Below are 18541 nucleotides of genomic sequence, written 5' to 3'. Positions count from 1 at the left end.
TATTTTTGTTCATTTGAAGATTAAAATTCAGAGATCAGGGTTCAGCGCTGGGTCTGGCACTGATCTGAGAAGATTAGCTGCAGGAACATGAAGAGCAAGGTCCTGAGAGATGGGGGATCTTGGATTTGATTGAAAGTCCTTGGTGAGCAGACAAGCTGCCATTTGAGGTTGTTGCAATACCACTGAGAGCTTTCCAAACCTGAACAGGACAATGGTGGAACCACAGAAGCTGTTAAAGAACAAGAAATGGAGTGAACAGATTTAGCCTTATATTGACTCCATGAGAACGTTCCCCATAGGAAACTAACACCTGCCTCCTTTTTCATGGATGGATATTTTAAAAAATATATAGATACAAAATATTTTCTTCTGGTCTTCTATTTCAGATCTTTTAGTGATAATCCCACACTGAAAAATATACACTCACTTAATTTGTGGCTGCAAAGTGCAACGTGAAAATACTCACCAGAATGAGAAACTGAGATTTCTCAGGAATGCAGAATATTTGCCCATTTGAACCTAAAGTTCTTCATTCAATAGGTTGTGTTTGAACGTGACTGGTTAAACATTTGTCTTTAACTCTGATTTTGCTTTACTATCAGAGTCTAACACTTTCCAACAACAACTTTCCAACAAACATATATGTCCCATGACACAAGTGATTGAAGATAAGAGAGGGAAGGACGAAGAGAGGAATTCAGGTGGAAGGACATTGTTAACTTCTCATATGCCACCACTCTGAGGAGCACTCTCAGTGGCAATGTATAGCACTTGCAGGTATGGAGAACCCATTCACTGATTGAGTTCTAAGATTTCCCTTGGTATTTTCAAACTTTGGATAACTTCACAGATTAAAAGTTATCTGGCAGTTATCTTTGCTCTCCCTACAAGTTAATTTGGTACCACTGGAAAGGACCTTTGGCTAGATGGACCACGAGTTTCACGCAATAGTAAGATTTCATATTTCTCAAAGCACTTTCAGAAAACACCACAAAGTCAGTATTTAGTCACACATTTGTATAAGAAATTATATTTAAAAAACACTTTCATGGACATTTGTCTCTTGGATGTTATTTTCCTCTGTTAAGTAGTATCTCTTGTTTTCTTACCCATGTTATGAGCTCTAGAAGGAGGTCCTGGTTTATCTTTCTGCATCCCTCATTAAAAACAAACAAACAAACAAAAAAACAACAACAACAAAACCAGAAACACTGAAAAATAAAATAAAATTCAAGAGCAAACAACTTTTCTTTTTTGGCCCTCCATTTTCTGTAGGTACAGGCACACTGATTTCAACTTTAATACAAATGTAGAACGGATTTGTTTTATATAGCTTTTGCTGCCAAATGTAGTGCATACAAAGCCTTTCCTTCTTGGTTCACTGCTTATATATAATGCAAATGCTGTGATAGCTCAGCAAGATATCATAAGGCATAAATGTCAGATTGATTCAATTGATAGTATTTGTAATGTTGGATTTTCTTGCATTTGAAAGCATGGATAATGAGATGTTCAAAACGTGGCTGAGTCAAGCAATCTCCCATAGAAATGGTTCCATCAACATTGCCATGTGATTATTCCTCTAGTGTCACCTCACATAACCACCACCAGAATAAGCTTTCCAAAACAGATTCCATCCTGCCACTCTGCTGTTTAGGGAGCTACAATTGATCCGTACTGCTTACCACTTCAAGTTACGAATCCATATTCCACTTATTTATTGAGTCAACAAATATTTATTGAGCTCCTACTATAGGATGAAACCATTCTAGAGGCTAGAAATACAGTTGCAAATAGCACAGAAATGCACAACAGCCTTGCATCCTATTTATCTGATTCTCTAGATTCTATAAGTACTATACCTAACTCAAGTCTGTTATAGTTATTCCACTGATTCTTTGTATATCCTGACTGCTCTCCACTTATAAAATATAGAATTTTTTCAGTTCTTTGACTTTCAACTTTTTTTTTTTTTTTAAATGCAGCTTTATTGAGGTTAAAGGGAAAGAAAAAAAACTTCTTCTATGACTTGTCAAGTTCTTCCTGCTGGACTAACAAATTTATATGAGGAAGATTAACATGAGAAAAAAAAAAACAACAACACAAAGTTTAATTACATGAGCACAGGGATCCAGTAATGAAATTAAAAATTACAAGAATTACCAAGGCAGAGAGTTTTTATACTTTTTGGATAAGGAGAATAAATCTATAAAGAATTGACAGGGCAAAGAAAACTCGACTTTGTGAGCTTCAGTGAGCAAGGAATTCTAAACAGAATTTGGGCTGGAGTGATAAATTAGTAAAAGTAGAAGGGTTGTTTACATAGCCTTCTAGGCCCTGAGTTTCCTATCTCTGGTGATAAAGATGTTTCTGTACCTCATTTTCCAGGAAAAGTACCTTTCACAAATGGAGATTATTTCCTGCTTTCAGGGGATTGTGGGCATTCTGAGTGTCCTTGCACAGGCTGTCTCTTAAGTAACTTTTATTTAAAATAATCAATATGCAAGGTGACACCTTTTAGGGCACATTTGGGGCAGCACATTTTGTCCCTTGGCCCCTACAAGGTATAATTGACAAAATTGTAAGATATTTAATATTTACACCATGATTATATAATATATATATATACATTGTGAAAAGAATCTCTCCACTAAGTTAATTAACACATCCATTACTCACGTATTTATATTTATGTGTGTGAGAGAACAGTTAAGTGCTACTGTCTTAGCAACTTTCAATTATATAATATAATGTTATCAACTATAGTCACCATGTTATATACATTAGATCAGGTCTTATTCATCTTATAACTGAAAGTGCACCTTTTTCCCAATCCCTCCCTATTTTCCTCACTGCCCCTCAGCCCTTGACAACCACTTTCTACTCTCTGTTTCTTTGAGTTTGATTTTATTTATTTATTTATTTATTTTAAGATTCTACACATAAGCGGTACATGAAATATTTGTCTATGTCTGGCTTATTTTACTTAGCTTAATGCTTTCAAGGTGCATCCATGTTATTGCAAAGAGGAGGCTGTCTTCCTTTCACATGGTTGAATGATATCTAATAAGAAGTTGTGTTTTGTTGTTGTTAATATTAGAGTTTTTACTTACTATTTTCAGTAAAGAATGAAAATCCGATTCATGGGCTCATATCCTATATTACTGAACATAGACTAGTGAGGATGTGCTTCAGCTTTGTTAAAGCACATGTGAACTTGATTAAGATGTCTCATTAATAAACATCTCCTTCTCACAAAAATTGCCCAGTGTGCAGTTCTTCTGTTTTAACCTATATGCATGCGAATTTTTGTTTTTAAAATAGGGTATGCAAATGTGCAAATGCTCTTAATAAGAATGACTAGAGGAAACAATTTCTTTTTCAGAGTTTTGAGTGTGTCATTTGGCATTTGGAAAAAAACAACAAGCAATTGTTTTGAAAAATGAAGTTCTGACCTAGTTCTGATATTTATGTTTTAGGAAAATTATTAAAGTATATTTCCTCACAAAAAATGAACATTTGCTTCTAGGCAACTTCAAAATACCCTTGAATTCCTAATGATAAAGGGAATTTTAAAATAGTTCTGGTGAATTCTGAATATAGTGCTATATTGAAATGCTACATTTTCCAGTGTGATTAATGACCATTTTATAATCTTCATTGCATTTCTTTTTTTATGAGTAACATCTATTTCAAAATATGGTGTAACTGGAACTTTCCTGTTGCATTGAGTCACTAGCCAGATATAAGCTACAAAAGAAAGTAGAAAAGAGGCAAGAAAATAAAGAATGTGGTGGAGTTCATTTCCCATAGAATTCTTTATCGGTCGAGGATTGCCAGCCTAAAAGACATACTAACTTTCCTAATGTTATGGTTCAAGGGTTTTATTCCATTGTGCTTTTAAAAACTTTCTTTGGAGCATTTATAGTACATTCCATCTTCAAAATAGTTTAAACTGTCAACTAGCTAGTCCTCACAACACCCCTTTGAGGCAGGTAACCATTATTATTCTCATTTTACACTTGGGAAAAAAGGATAACATGGTTAAAAAAGAACAGTGACTCAGCCAGAGCCCTGAAGCTGAAGTGTAGCTTATTACAGTGACCTATCTTCAGTCAAAGTTTTCTTTTAATAGCTACCTTATAATCGTATAGGGCTAGTTAATTCAAATTTTCACTAAGTAGTAATTGAGCCACAACTTGATACAACACTTAATTTCTGGATAAACTTGATCTTACATCCACAAAGTGATTATAAAGTAATACACACAGGTGTGTTTGTGCAGAAGCACAGAGACATGCATGGGTGTATGTGTGCGTGCGTGCATGTGTGTCCGGAAGATGGTGGTGATACAAAATGCATGCAAATGATCATTCATTGCAATTTTTTAGGTACATAAGCAAGATGAAATGATTCAAGAAAGAGATACCTTCTATCTAAAAATGATCAGTGAAATTCTCAATGAGTTGGTGTCATTCAGATTCCTCGTATTTTGTAAAAATCTTTACGTTTTGTCTTCAGTCTTAGAATTCTAGATGCCTAAACCACTTCTCCCAACTATTCCAACTGCTGCTAGAGCCAAGGCCCTCTCAATTCTTCCCATAAATCTGCCAAACAATTTTCTGACAGCCAAACTTGGTTATATAGTTTTCCTTGTTTAAAATTCTTCAAAGCCCATCAACACGCCATCTTTGTGAATGACATATTCTACTTAAGTACCTTTCATGATATTTGCTATCAGTCAAATTTAGAAAAATGGGCCTTGAAGGATACAATCTAACATTTCTATTGAAGCAAGCTCTCTCCATTCTTTTTCTTTGTCTCCAGGTTCACTGGTCCTTGCCCACCTATCATCACAACAATGGTGCTTTTGTACCATACTTTTACATATCTTTATGATTCATTGTTTAGCTCTACCAAAATCATTTGTTTATGGGTTCATTTCCCTACTAAGCTGTCAGCCACAGAATATAGTACTATCCTTTAAAATAGTTACTTAATAAGTACCTATTTAATGTTACTAAAAGAATGAATGACCTAGTTGAATATAACAGTACTATGCACTCAAAGTGTAGGGAACTTCTCAAGCAAATGTCCTTAGAGATGACAAATTCATGACATAATTATAAAACAGCACATAATTCTGTTTGGCAGGAGCCAAGTAAAGAATAAGGACAAGGCAAGAGGGGTTATCTGGGATCAGATCACAGAGAATTTCACATAATAATATCTGTACCCAGTTTCTCACTTTTCCTAATACTTAGTCTTTTTTACTTTGCTCTAAGCATTCTCTACCCCATTTTTTGAATTCAATAAAGCATCCGTTATTCCTTCTAATTCGATCTGTCTGTACAGATCGGGTTATTCTGTTATTGTCACAAAATTACTTCTTAACAGATATCTATTAACTGATTCTCATTAATTTATCCCATATACTCAGACTACTAGACTAATCTTCCCACAGTACATCTCTTATCTTATCGTTCTTTGCTCTAAAGAATCCTAATGATTCTCTGTTATCGCATAATACAAGCTGGGTTAATTGATTTCTACTTTTTCTTTTCCTTTATCTACATCTGCCTGAATAAAATGAACTGTAAAAAATTATTGAACTGAGAGAAATATAATGGAGTAATATTTTAAAAGAGTGATTATTTAGCTTTATGGAACATTTATTCCTTATGTCAAACTAGTTGAAGACATATTGTGAAGAGGGCAGAATTTGTAAAGAAAAAAAATATTACAAATCCAAGGTTTGAAAGGTTTATTAAGAGAATATTTAAGTTCCTAAACTACTTTGGGATTAAGGCTCATTATTAGGTCTTTTCCTTCTTGGCACAAGTAATACAAGTGTTTTCAGTTAACCTTTCTTACTACTTTAAATTTAAGAAGACCAATTATGAAGATGGTTCTTCTGCATATGAAATCTTTAATACCTGTTAATCACTTCCTATTCCCTTATATGTAATGAGGTTACTTTTTTTCTTTTTTCTTTTTTCTTTTGCTGGTATCAAAATTTTATCTTTGTCATCCAACAGTTTGAATATAATTGTCATGATGTAGATCACTGTGTCCTATCTGTAAGTTTTTGAGATGTTTGGATCTGTAGATCAATTTTTTCCTCCATTTTAAAATGGACTTTTAATTTTAGACCAGTTTTAGATTGAAAAAAATATTGGGAAGATAGTACAGAGAATTCTCAAATAGCACTATAGGGGCCAAGGACAGGCCGCTCCAAAATGTACCACCTTGTCATATTGATTATTTTAATAAAAGTTACTTAAGAAACCATCAATGCAAGAACACTCAGACCTTCCTCTGTCCCTGTGAAAGCAGGAAATAAATCTCTCATAAGAAAAATATCTCTCATGTTCTAAGAAGTAAAAAGAGATCCTTGTGATAAGGATCTGGTGATCAGAGATAGAAACTTTAAAGCCAAGAAAGCTGTAGAAACAAAACCTTATTTTTTTATACCTCAGCTGAAATTCTGCCTAGAATTCCCTACTAATTAAAGCTCCCCAACACCTATTTTCTTTACCCTGGCAATTTCTCATGAATTTATTGTTTCATTGCCTAAACACTGTAAGAAATGCCTGCCTTGCTCATTTCTTTAGGTCTCAATTTCATTATTGGGCCTCTATGTGTACATAATAAAACATTGGGGGTTTTTCTTCTGTTAATCTGTCTCATTTAAATGTAATTGTTAGTCCAGTTGGAAGACCTTGAAGGAGAGAGGAAGAATTTTTCTTTCGCTACAGCCCACATTCAGTTTCTCTTATTATACATATCTTATATGATACATTTTTCACAATTAATGAACCAATATTGACACATTATTATTATTAACTGAAATCCAAACTTTACTCAGATTTCCTCATTTTTTCTTTAATGTTCTTTGGTTATCTCCTATTCAAGATACTATATTATTTTTAGCAGTTATGTCTCCTTTAGAATTTTTGATTTTGATAATTTCTTAGGTTTTTCTTGTTTTGATGACTAACATTTTCAAGAGTTACTGATCAGATATTTTGTAAAATGTCCTTTAGTTCTGAGACTTGTCTGGTGCTTTTCCCATGATGAGAATGGAATAATATAGCTTGTTGAGAAAGTGTACAGAGGTAAATTACCATTCTTACCACTTTGTATTAAGGGTATAAATTATCAGTATGATTGTCACTATATTAATTAACCTTGATCAACTGGCTTGAGGTAATGTTTGCAAAGTTTCCCCACTATAAATTCACTCTTCCCCAGCTCTCTCTGTATGCTTCAGAAGAAAATCCTACAGGTAGCCTGCACTTAAGGCAGAAGGAGTTATTTTCCACTACCTGGAATTATTTGGAATAATGTGCTTTCGAAATCAAATTCAGGAAGTCTTTAGCCATTGTTTATTCAAATAACTTCTTCAGTCTCTTTCTCTCTCTTTCCTGTCCTTTTAGTCCTCCCATTACATCTGTATCATCATGCTTAATGATTGTTACAAGAGTCACTGAAACTGTTGACTTTCCTTCTATCTTTTTTCTCTCTGTTTTATGAACTAATATCTATTGATCAGTTATAAGTACACTGATTTTTCTTCTTTAGTATCATGTCTACTGCTGAGTCAATCTTCTGAATTTTTCATTTTTGTTTTTGTTCTTTTTAACTCCAGAAATCCCATTTGGATTTCTTTGAAGTTTTCTTCCTTGTTGAAATTTCCTATGTGTTGAGTTATTATCATTATAACTTTCTTTGATTCTTTGAACATATTTATAATAACTTCTTTGAGGTCCTTGGCAACCAAATTCAACATCTGAATTTGAGTATGGGTCATATTTTTGTATTTCCCTGCATGTGGTATAATTCTTAATTGAAAACTGGAAATCTTAGATACTATAGTGCACATAATATATTTGTATTCTGGTTTGTTCTTATTGTTATTGTTGTTATTGTTTGGGTATTTTTTTTTTTTTTTGAACCTACACTGGAACTGCAGAATGTGTCTTCCTTATGGTATATACTTGCTGATGTCTCTGCTTAGTATTGTTTTTTCTTTTCTTCTTCTTTATATTATTATTGCCTTTTAGTCTGGCTTTCTAGTGGTTGCATAGATTAGAGGTCAGTGGTTTGTGCAGAGCTTGTGTTCAAACATTTTCATCCCTTCTGTAGCTCTCATTTCCAGAAACTTCTTGCTATTTTTTTTGTCTGTCCTACCCCAACTGGGACTGCTTACCCCAACTGTGACTGCTATCTTAGGACAGCAAAGCTGTGTTTTTTTTTTCCCATTCTAATTTTCTACCAGGTTTGTCCTTGTACCTGACAGCACCACAAGGTTTAGTGTCTCATCACAAATCAGTTTTCCTACGGATGGCTAGGTTATGGACAGTGGGGAGGATATGTGCTGTGGTGAGTGCTGTGAAACTTGTAAGCCTGATGATTCATAGACCTGTACCCCTCGGGCAAATAATACATTTTATGTTAGTAAAAAAAAAAGTTTGAGTTTGAGGAAATATACCAAATATTTACTGTGGTAAATTTATCTCTATGTAGTAAAATACAAGGGTATTTAAAAAAAAGAGAGAGAGAGAGAGAGGGAGAGAGGAAGAAGAAGAAGAAGCAAAGGTTCTTTGCCCATGTAACCTTCACCTTTGTGATCTAGTCAAACTGAAGACCCTGGTGGGAGGAAAAACATGTAACTTGGCACAAGGTGCTGTTCTTACCCAAAGCTCTAATAGTTTTCCAAGAATATATTTTATTCTATTTGTTGTCTACCTTTAATAATTTATAAAACCTGAAAGGATGATTTTTGATAATTTCATTCAGTTTTGTACTCTGTGTGTGTCTAAAGACTCACCAACTTCTTCACACTGTTTTTTTGTTTTGTTTTGTTTTGTTTTTTTGTCAGAGAGAGAGAATGTGAGCACAAGCAGGGGGAGCAGCAGGCAGAGGGAGCTCCTGCCGAGCAAGGAGCCCCATGCAGGACTTCATCCCAGGACCCTGAAGGCAGACACTTAACTGACTAAGCCACCCAGGTGTCCCTCACACTGCCTTAATGGAAGTCTTCTCCAACATGTAGAGGTATTGGAGGTTACTGCTCACAGGACTACTGCTCCTTCAAGTGACTCATTTTCAGGGATTAAAAAGATATTTTATTTTCGCAGTGAAGGAAACTGCCAACAAATATATCATTTACAAATATCTAATCAGGGTTAATATCCAAAATATATAAAGAATTTATACAAATCAACACCAAAAAATAGCAAATAATCCAATTAAAATGTGCAGAGAAACTGAATAGATATTTTTCCAAAGAAGACACACAAATGGCCAACAGATAAATGAAAAGATGTTCAATATCATTAATTACAGAGAAATATTAATCAAAACTACAATGAAATATCACCTCACAGCTGTCAGAATGCCTAAAATAAAAAACACAAGAAATAGCAAGTTTTAACAAGTATGTGGACAATAAGGAACTTTGTGCACCATTGGTAGAGATGCAAACTGGTGTAGTTACTGTGGAAAACAATATAGAGTGTCCTCAAAAAACTATAAAGAGAGTTACAATATGACCCAGTAATTCCATTACCAGGTGTTTACCCATAGAAAATTTTTAAAAATTAAAAAAACAGCTAGTAAATACTTTCAAAGGGAATGGTGTGTGAACATGAATAATAGCAATGTCAATGGGCAGGGAGAAAGATGGATAAAAGAGAAAAAAGACATTTTTATGAGTATTTTATCTTCAGAATCTGTTGTGCTAGACACTAAAAATTATTTTCTTAGAACTAATAAAAGTTTTCTAAAGTATATAAAAGATAAAAGACATCCAATATGACTTAACTATAGCTGTAGTTCATGCAAACTATACTGCATAATTTAATATTAATAATACATTATAGGATTTTTTTCTCAGACTGCATGCCATTTTAAATGACCTATTTGAAGTAACACCCTGATTATTTGTTAATTGTTTCTTATTTATAAGAATTTATAAGAGTTTCTTATTTATAAGAATCAAGTCTCAGTCACTAAGGAATTTATGTTAACCTCTCTTTCAAAATATCATTTAAATAAACACTCTTGGGTAGTAGATAAAGTAAGTATATCTCTAGCACAAAAATGTCTATAGGTAGGTAAGAACATGACAATACAGAAAATTCAAATTATGTATTTCTAAGTGACAGGATAGCGTGACTTTAACATAAGCCTTTCTCATTTATAAATTTTTCCTAGAGTAATGGCATTTAAACAGTGTGAGAAACCCCAAATTTCCTTTTTTCATATATTTTTAGTTTCTAGACAAAAAATAATTTCACAGAATATAATAAAAAGGTTTAGCAAAAATCTTACTGGCAACATATATATTCTTTTAGTATTTTATATGAAATGTATATTAGATTATGTACTAGTATTTTATTAAATGTTTCATAAACTTCCAATATTTATTTATTTATTGTGTAGAATTTATCATATTATTTTAATAATATTATGTCAACAGTGAAATGTCCCCTGATAAGCAAATCTGGAGATATTTATGAATACATCTGATTTGTATAGGTATATGGAAGAAAAATATTTACTACTCCACAAATTTTATGCTAAATTAATAACCAACATCAACTTCAAAACTAATAACCAAATTAACAGCTGTTTTTAATCATAAATTTAAAAAATTATAACTACTTAAATACCACCACTATTAATACTCTGAAAACAAAGCAAAATACCCTTCATGAAAACCGTATAGCTTCAAACTTTCTGTGTCTACGGAGTAGGAATTTTAATGCTTTTCTTTGTACCCTGACCTAGAAACTGTATTAAATTTTTTATATGAACTAAATTAAATATAAAGACATTTAAATTCTTTTCCTCAATTAGATTGTTATGATGAAAAATTTCTTGTTTTAGTCAATACCAGAATTTAAGAGAAGATATTTTACATGGAAAAATAATAGGATAAATCATTTACAATGTTTCATTGATGCTAAAATTAGTATTTTTCCTACTTTAAAATCAAAAGAGGTTTTACAACTTAAAGTGTCTTAAGGTTGTAATTGGTGGTCCCAGTATCCTTAAAGTGCTCTGTGATCCATTTTTCTCTGTAAGCCAGACCTTACAGTGGAAACTGTAATCACTAAGTTGGAAAACCTAAATGCGGTGGGAGTTAAGTTCATCTCACAATGTCAGGGGCCAAGTGGAGACACTCAATCACCAAAAGCAAGGTGGGCATGGTTACCATAAACGGCAGCAAAGTCAGAGCACAATCAGGTACTCTGACACATTCAGACCTACAGCTTGGGCTAGTTAATCATATTGTTCCTAGAAGTAAAATGGATAGGAAGCCTACTAAATTCTTACTTAATCTGTATAGGCAGAAAAGTTTTAGGTCAAATGAACAAAATCCAACTTGAATCTTAAAAACAGAGAGTCATGTCCCCTCAATCAGTTCTTAAATTTGAATCAGTTTACCCCTTGTACAATGGGGGAGGCCAGGTTCCCTTAAAGAAAGACCCCAGTATACTACAGAAAATATATACCATTAATCTTTTTCCCAGCCTTCCCCAAAGGGACCTATGGCCTTGGACCAGGGTAACTATACATTGGTGAAAAGGAAATAATTTGACTTTTAGGGGAATACTGGACATTGGCTCTGATCTGACAACTGATTCCAGGAAATCCAATGTCACTGTGGACCTCCAATCAGAGTAGGGGTTTTGTGTCATGTGATCAACGGAGTTTAAGCTCAGGTCTATCTCACAGTGGATTCAGTGGGTCTCTGAAGCCATTCTGTGGTTATCTCCTCAGTTCTAGAGAGCATAATTGGTGCCAACATATTTAGCAGCTGGCAGAATTCCTACAGTGGTTCCCTGACCTGTGGAGGGAAAGCTGTTATAATGGGAAAGGCCAAGTAGAGCCATTATAACTGCCTCTACCTAGGGAAATAATAAATCAAAAGCAATACCATCTTCCTGATGGAATTGTAGAAATTAGTGCTACCATTAAATACTCGAATACTGCAGGGGTGATGATTCCCTCCACATTCCTATTCAGTTCACCTATATGGCCTGTTCAGAAGACAGATGGATCACAGAGAATGACAGTAGACTACCATAAGTTTGACCAGGTGGTGACTCCACCTGCATCTGCTATGCCAGATGTGGTTTCATTGATTGAACAAATTAATACATCCCTTGGTGCCTGGGCATGTAGTTAATGATCTGTCATTTTTCCTCCATACCTGTCCATAAGGTCTACCAGAAGCAATTTGCTTGCAGTTGGTAAGCCTGGCAATTTATCTTCACTATACAACTTTGGGGATATATCAACTCTTGACTCCTGTGTCATAATTTATTTTGGGGATTTTGATTGTCTTTCTCTTCTGTAAAATAACACATTGATCTATTACATTGATGACATTATATTGATTTGACCTAGTAAGGGAGAAGTAGCAATTATTCTACTATTCTACTGTCATTGGTAAGAAATTTGTCAGAGGGTGGGATAAAAATACAGCTAAAATTCAGGGGCCTTCTACTGCAGTGAAATTTCTAAGCGTCTTGTGGTATGGAGCGTGTTGGAAATATCCTTTCTAATGTGAAGGAAAAGTTATTACATCAAATCCTTGAACACAAGAAAGAGGCGGCATAATACCTAGCAGGCCTTTTTGGATTTTGGAGCCAATATATTACTCATTTAGGTGAGTCACCCCAGTTCATTTACAAAGAAACCTGAAAAGCTGCTAGTTTTGAATGGTTCCCAGAGAAGAGATGGCTCTGCAACAGATTCAGGCTGCTGTGCATGCTGCTCTGTCACTTGAGTCTTATGATCCAGCAGGCCTAATGGTACTTGAAGAATCAGTGACAGAGAAGCTGCTTGGAGCCTTTGGGAGGTCCCTATAGTTGAATTTTAGTATAGGTCTATAAGATTTTAGAACCAGCAACCCCCCCACCCCATCATCTGCAGATAAATACTTTTCTCTTGTGAAACAGCTCTTGGCCTCTACCAGTCTTTAGTAGAGACTGAATGCTTGACTATACACCAGAAGTTACTATGAGACTTGAGTTACTCATTATCAACTGTTCGTTGTCTGACTCACAAGGCCATAAAGTTGGGTGTGCAAAGGAAGACTCTGTGATCAAAATGAAATGATACATGCAAAATTGGGTTGAGTAGGCTCTGAAGGCATGGGAGGTGACATGAAAAGGTGGCCCCAAAACCCAGAGTCCCTACTCTTGTTACACTTCTTTCTTACCCCCCGACCAGCCCATACTTATGGCCTCATGGTGAGTTCCATATAATCAGGTGACAGAGGGAGAAAAGACCTCTGATTTAAAGATGGTTCTGCATGATATACAAACACTGCCTGAAAATGGATAGCTACAGCACTATAGCCCCTTTCTGGGGCAATCTAGGTAGGACAATAGTAAAGGGAAATCCTCCTACTGAACAGAAATTCAGGCAGTGCACATGGTTATTCTCTATACTTGGAAGGAGAAATGGCCAAATATGCCATTAAATATCAGTTCATGAGCTGTGGCCAATGGTTTAGCTGGATGGTCAGAGAATTGGAAAGAGCATGAAAATTGATGACAAAGAAATCTGGGGAAGAGGGATGTGAATCAACTTCTCTGAGTGGGCAAAAAAATGTTAAGAAGTGTGACCTCCATGTAAGTGCTCACAAAAGGGTGACCTCAGCAGGAGAGGATTTTAATAACCAATTCAATGGAATGATCTGCCCTCTGAATACCAGACTCTTTCCCCAGTCACTCCTGTTATCATTCAGTGGGCTTATGAAAAAATGGCCATGTGGCAGGGATAGAGGTTATGCATGGGCTCAGCAACATGGACTTCCATTCACCAAGTATGATCTGACCCCTGAAATTATAACATTTCCTGGGGTGATTACCCAACTACCTGGTAATAGGTTGATTACATTGGGATAGACAATTACCCTGGGATATGGATTTGCTTTCCTGCATTCAATACTTCTACTAAAACTACCAACTGTTATAGCAAATTAAATGTAACCATGGACCTGTGCTCATGGAATTCACTGGTCTTACCATGTTTCCCACCATTCTGAAGCCGTTGGATTGACAGAAAAGTGAAATGACTTTTAAAAGACTCAGTTACAGCACTAGCTAGGGGCAATGCCTCACAGGGCTAAGATAAGTTTCTCCACAAGCCTTATGTGCTCTGACTCAGCATCCATTATATGGAGCTATTTCTCTGATAGCCATGATTTACAGATCCAGGGATCAAGGGCTGGAAATGGAAGTGGCAGCACTCACTATTATTCTTAGTTATCCACCCAAATATTCATATATTTGATTATGGATTATAGGGAGTTGCCCTATTCCTATTGGATGTGTTAGGCGAGATATATATATATATATATATATATATATATATATATATATATATATATATTTAAATGAAGGTTAAAAAATACATGAATTAAGAAAACATCTCACTAAAGGTTTTGAATAAAAGATTCTGAACTTGAGGCAGAATGACTAGAATAGAGTATTTCTGATATTTTTAAAACATTTACTTATTTATTTATTTACTTTAGAGGGAGAACACAAGCAGGAGGGACAGAGGGAGAGGGAATGAGAATCCCAAGGTGAACAAGGAGCCCTTGGGGGTTGGGGGACTAGATCTCATGACCCTAAGGTCATGACCTGAGCTGAAACCAAGAGCTGGACACTCAACTGACTGCACCACCCAGGCTCCCCAAGAATTTCTGATTTTTAGATCTCCACCTTTTCTATTACAAAGGCTATCTCCTATTAAAAAATGTATCCAATCATACAATTAAAATTTTTACATGGTTAATTGGAAAAAAATAGCTATTCTATGGTAATAGCCATAGTAGTTGATTCTCTCTAAGATCCATTTCATCCCAAATGATAGTCTAAGTCACTCATGGTGATCTATCTCTTTCCTTTTGCTACTACATGGCTTAGGAATGGCAATAAAAGCCATTTCTTGACAATCAAAATGGAAACAAAGTGTACTGGTTGTCTTCTGGGAAAATTTTCTTTGCTGCAAAATAAGAAATGCAAGAAAAAGAGAATCATTTTTTTTTTTTCCACTTGAAAATCATTAAGGCATACGTAATGCCTCTCTGATCAACAAGTTCAAAGAAGAGAAGGCTTAACAAAGTGCAAAAGCAAACAATAAAGATAGCACAATTGAGAAATGGAGTCTATATACTTTTGATAACATTACTAGCTCATCATTTAAGCCAGCTTTGGATCACAACCATAACCCTGGACTTCTCATCAAGTGACACAATAGATAATTATTATATTCTAAGCGAACCTGATTCATGGTTTTGCTTACTTACAAGGGAAATTATGTAAACTTAAATGATTATTTTAATATCAATATATTTTGTTCCATCCCATATAGTATGGAACTATATAGAGTTCACTACATACCAAAAATAAAGACTGAGTAAATTAAATATAAAAATATGTTTGCAAATTCTACACATTGGAAAAATACATTTTCAATTGAGCTTCACATTTTGATTTTGTCCTGTTGGCATACATAGATGGTTAGGTCAGATTTAAAAAAATAAGTCACTGGAAATCGTGACTGCCAGAAAAAAAAGTAGGTTGTTTTAGGTCATGTACAAGTAATTTGTTCGTAAAGAATCAAGAAAATTGAGCTTTTTTAAGTCTGTAATTATCTTATATTGGTATTACAAATGTTTTGATAAAAATAAGTATAAAGTACCTATAAAGTATCTGAATACATTACATGTCAAATTTTTAAAAAAGGTAATTTTAACAGTGTATACTCCAAGAATTATCAGCATTCTTACAATCATTTAGTACAGTGGTCATTTAGACAACTCAAAAATCTACAAAAACAAGTAAGTATATATGTCAATGAAGAAGGCTGGGTGATAACAAAAAGATTTTAGAGACTGCAGGACCATTTAAATGGATTAGCTTCTGTGTAGTTTAAGTAGGGTTTCCAATTATCCCAAAGACTTCCTATACACCATTACTTTGGTGTCCTCCAATTAATCACACTGTTATTCATGTCATTATGAAATCACCTTCCATAATAACTCTGGAATTTACCATGTGAGTAGCTTTGCCCAATGGGATATTTCTAAGTGTGTCACAAGTAGAGTATTGATAACTAACAAATTCTTGTACGTAGGGACAATTCTCTTGCGATGTTTCCTTTTGGGAACCCACCATCATAACATGGAGCATCCCAAACAGCCAAGAGGAGAGGTTCACACACAGAAAACAAGACACCCAATAATAGCCCCCAGCTGAGCTCCCAATCTTAACTCTAGACTTGGCCTCTCAGCCTACTCCCCTACTAGAACAACCACGTATCCAACCACAGATTTATCAGATCTAACAAATTGTTTGAATTCACTGAACTTTGGGGTGGTTTATTACACAAAAAGATGTAATCAAGACACTCTGTAGTTCAGATTCTATATTCACTTTTAATTTAAAGAATACTTTATTTTCACAATATGAGTGATAGGCAGGATAAATATAGAATTTATAATTTTTAATCTACTTCAAACTTCCCATTTTCCTAAAGAAACTGTTGACCTAAAGGTCAAATTGTAGGTTCTCAAAATTAGTGGCAGAACCAGGTTATAGTACTAGTCTCAACAAGTAAGTCAGTGCTTAGAGGAGGTTTGATACCATATTTAGACAAGATGGATTCACAGATCGGTCTTCTAAGAAAATCTGGTAAAGTTAAAAAATACATAGGGCCGCCTGAGTGGTCCAGTCAGTTAGGCCTCTGACTTTGATCAGGTCATGATCTTAGGGTCCTGGGATCCAGTCCCACCTGGGGTTCCCTGCTCAGCAGGGACTCCTTGCTCAACAGGGAGCCTTCTTCTCCCTCTGCCTGCTGCTCCCCCTGCGTGTGTGCTCTTTCTCTTTCTGTCTCTCTCATACCTGCATGCTATCTCTCTCTGTCAAGTAAATAAAATCTTTAAAAATGATATAAACAGTTATTTCACAGTTATATATACCATACGAAATCATTTTCAGTATTCTTCCCAATATTCAATTCTACCCACTTAAGAGAATGGGTTTCTCGGCTGGTTGTGTAAAAGTCAGAAGAAGAAAGATGGCTGGTGAGTTGCTGGAGTCAGGCCTAGAGTAGCAGAAGGATGATTTATTTAAACTGTTTTATGTAAGATTTTAAAAATTCACAATTAGCAATTTAAAAACCATCCCTTCCACGTCATGGGTATACCATATTTGTGTTCCTTCAGTACTGAAAAAAAACTTCCATATGTGTACAATGTTTTAAAGAAAAAAAAATTCCCTTCCCGGAATACCAATTCTAAAGCATACCCTCGCTTCTTACCATATGTACATTTCATTCCCAACATCTTTCTTGTCAAGTAAATGTAAATAATTCTGAAGTCTTCTCCCCTCACTGATTGTGAGCAGTGGCTTAGAATAGTCTGACAGTCAGCAAAAACCGTTATAAAAGCTTCTGTTATGAGACACAAGAGGAGATTAAAACACAGCCCTGTCAGTCTGCAGAAAAAGTACATGTTGCTCATGGCTGGTTATTCTCTCTTCAGAGCGCTGAACTTGGCAGTAAAATCAGTAGAAGTAAATGGCAGAGGCATGGAACTGGCAGGGATATGGCAGCCCCCGTGGAGAGGCTGTCTGCACATGACATAACAATAACCGTGGGATCCGCGGGGCTACTGCTCGCGCACTGACTTCACTGGAGAAGCTGATCAAATGGTGAGTCAAGTGTATGTGTTCAAAATATAGGTGCTTAGTTGTTCAGAAGCATAAAGAGGGAGATTACAGGCAGGGTACTTAATAAAATGTTTAAAGATGTGTATCTGAGGACAAATAACACGAGAGGGAAAAACACTTCGATAGACCAAAAAAAAAATAATAATTTTTATTATAGAAACTGATTACAGAGTGATGAGAAATAATGTTCACTCTCACTCTCTCTTTCTCTCACACTACATGATCACTAGGTCTTTTATTCTTTGCTTATTTTCTGATACATTTTTAGGTTTTTTTTTTCGCATTTGTTACTTTTTTTCTCAATTAAACTTGTTTAGAATAGGCTACATATAAATATTTAGATGATATAATTTAAAGAATTATTTTCCCAGGGCTTCTGGCCACCAAATACCACTTCCCATCAAAATGTTATCTATAAATGGACATATAGGAATGGTGGAATTTAGTGCTAGAGCATGCGCATTTGTATGCTATGCAACAGGATACTGAACTGGCTCTTGCTTTGAAACTCTACTTATTATCATTATATTTATTTGTGCAAGACTTATACTTGCACTTTCAAACATCTTGTAAGTAATAAGTAATATGTCATTTTCAAGATGATTTACTCGTTTCCTAAGTTACATGTAACTAATTTTGAGTTTGGCACAAGCTTTGAAATTTTAATATAACCTCATTTTCCTTTCAATGTTTGGCCTGTTACATCATGGTATCTCACCACTCAGTTGTAAAATTTATAAAGAGAATAATGCAGCATGACCAACTGGGGTTTATCCCAA

General features: G+C 35.0%; 1 pseudogene; it reads left to right on the top strand.

The window, feature by feature from the left end:
- The first annotated feature begins 87 nt into the window (after positions 1 to 87).
- On the top strand, positions 88 to 17719 carry LOC125099547 (anaphase-promoting complex subunit 13-like; annotated as a pseudogene).
- The last annotated feature ends 822 nt before the right edge of the window (positions 17720 to 18541 follow it).

Source organism: Lutra lutra, chromosome 1, assembly GCF_902655055.1.
Source record: "Lutra lutra chromosome 1, mLutLut1.2, whole genome shotgun sequence".
Lineage (NCBI taxonomy): Eukaryota > Metazoa > Chordata > Mammalia > Carnivora > Mustelidae > Lutra > Lutra lutra.
This window is presented reverse-complemented; position numbering and strand designations above follow the sequence as displayed.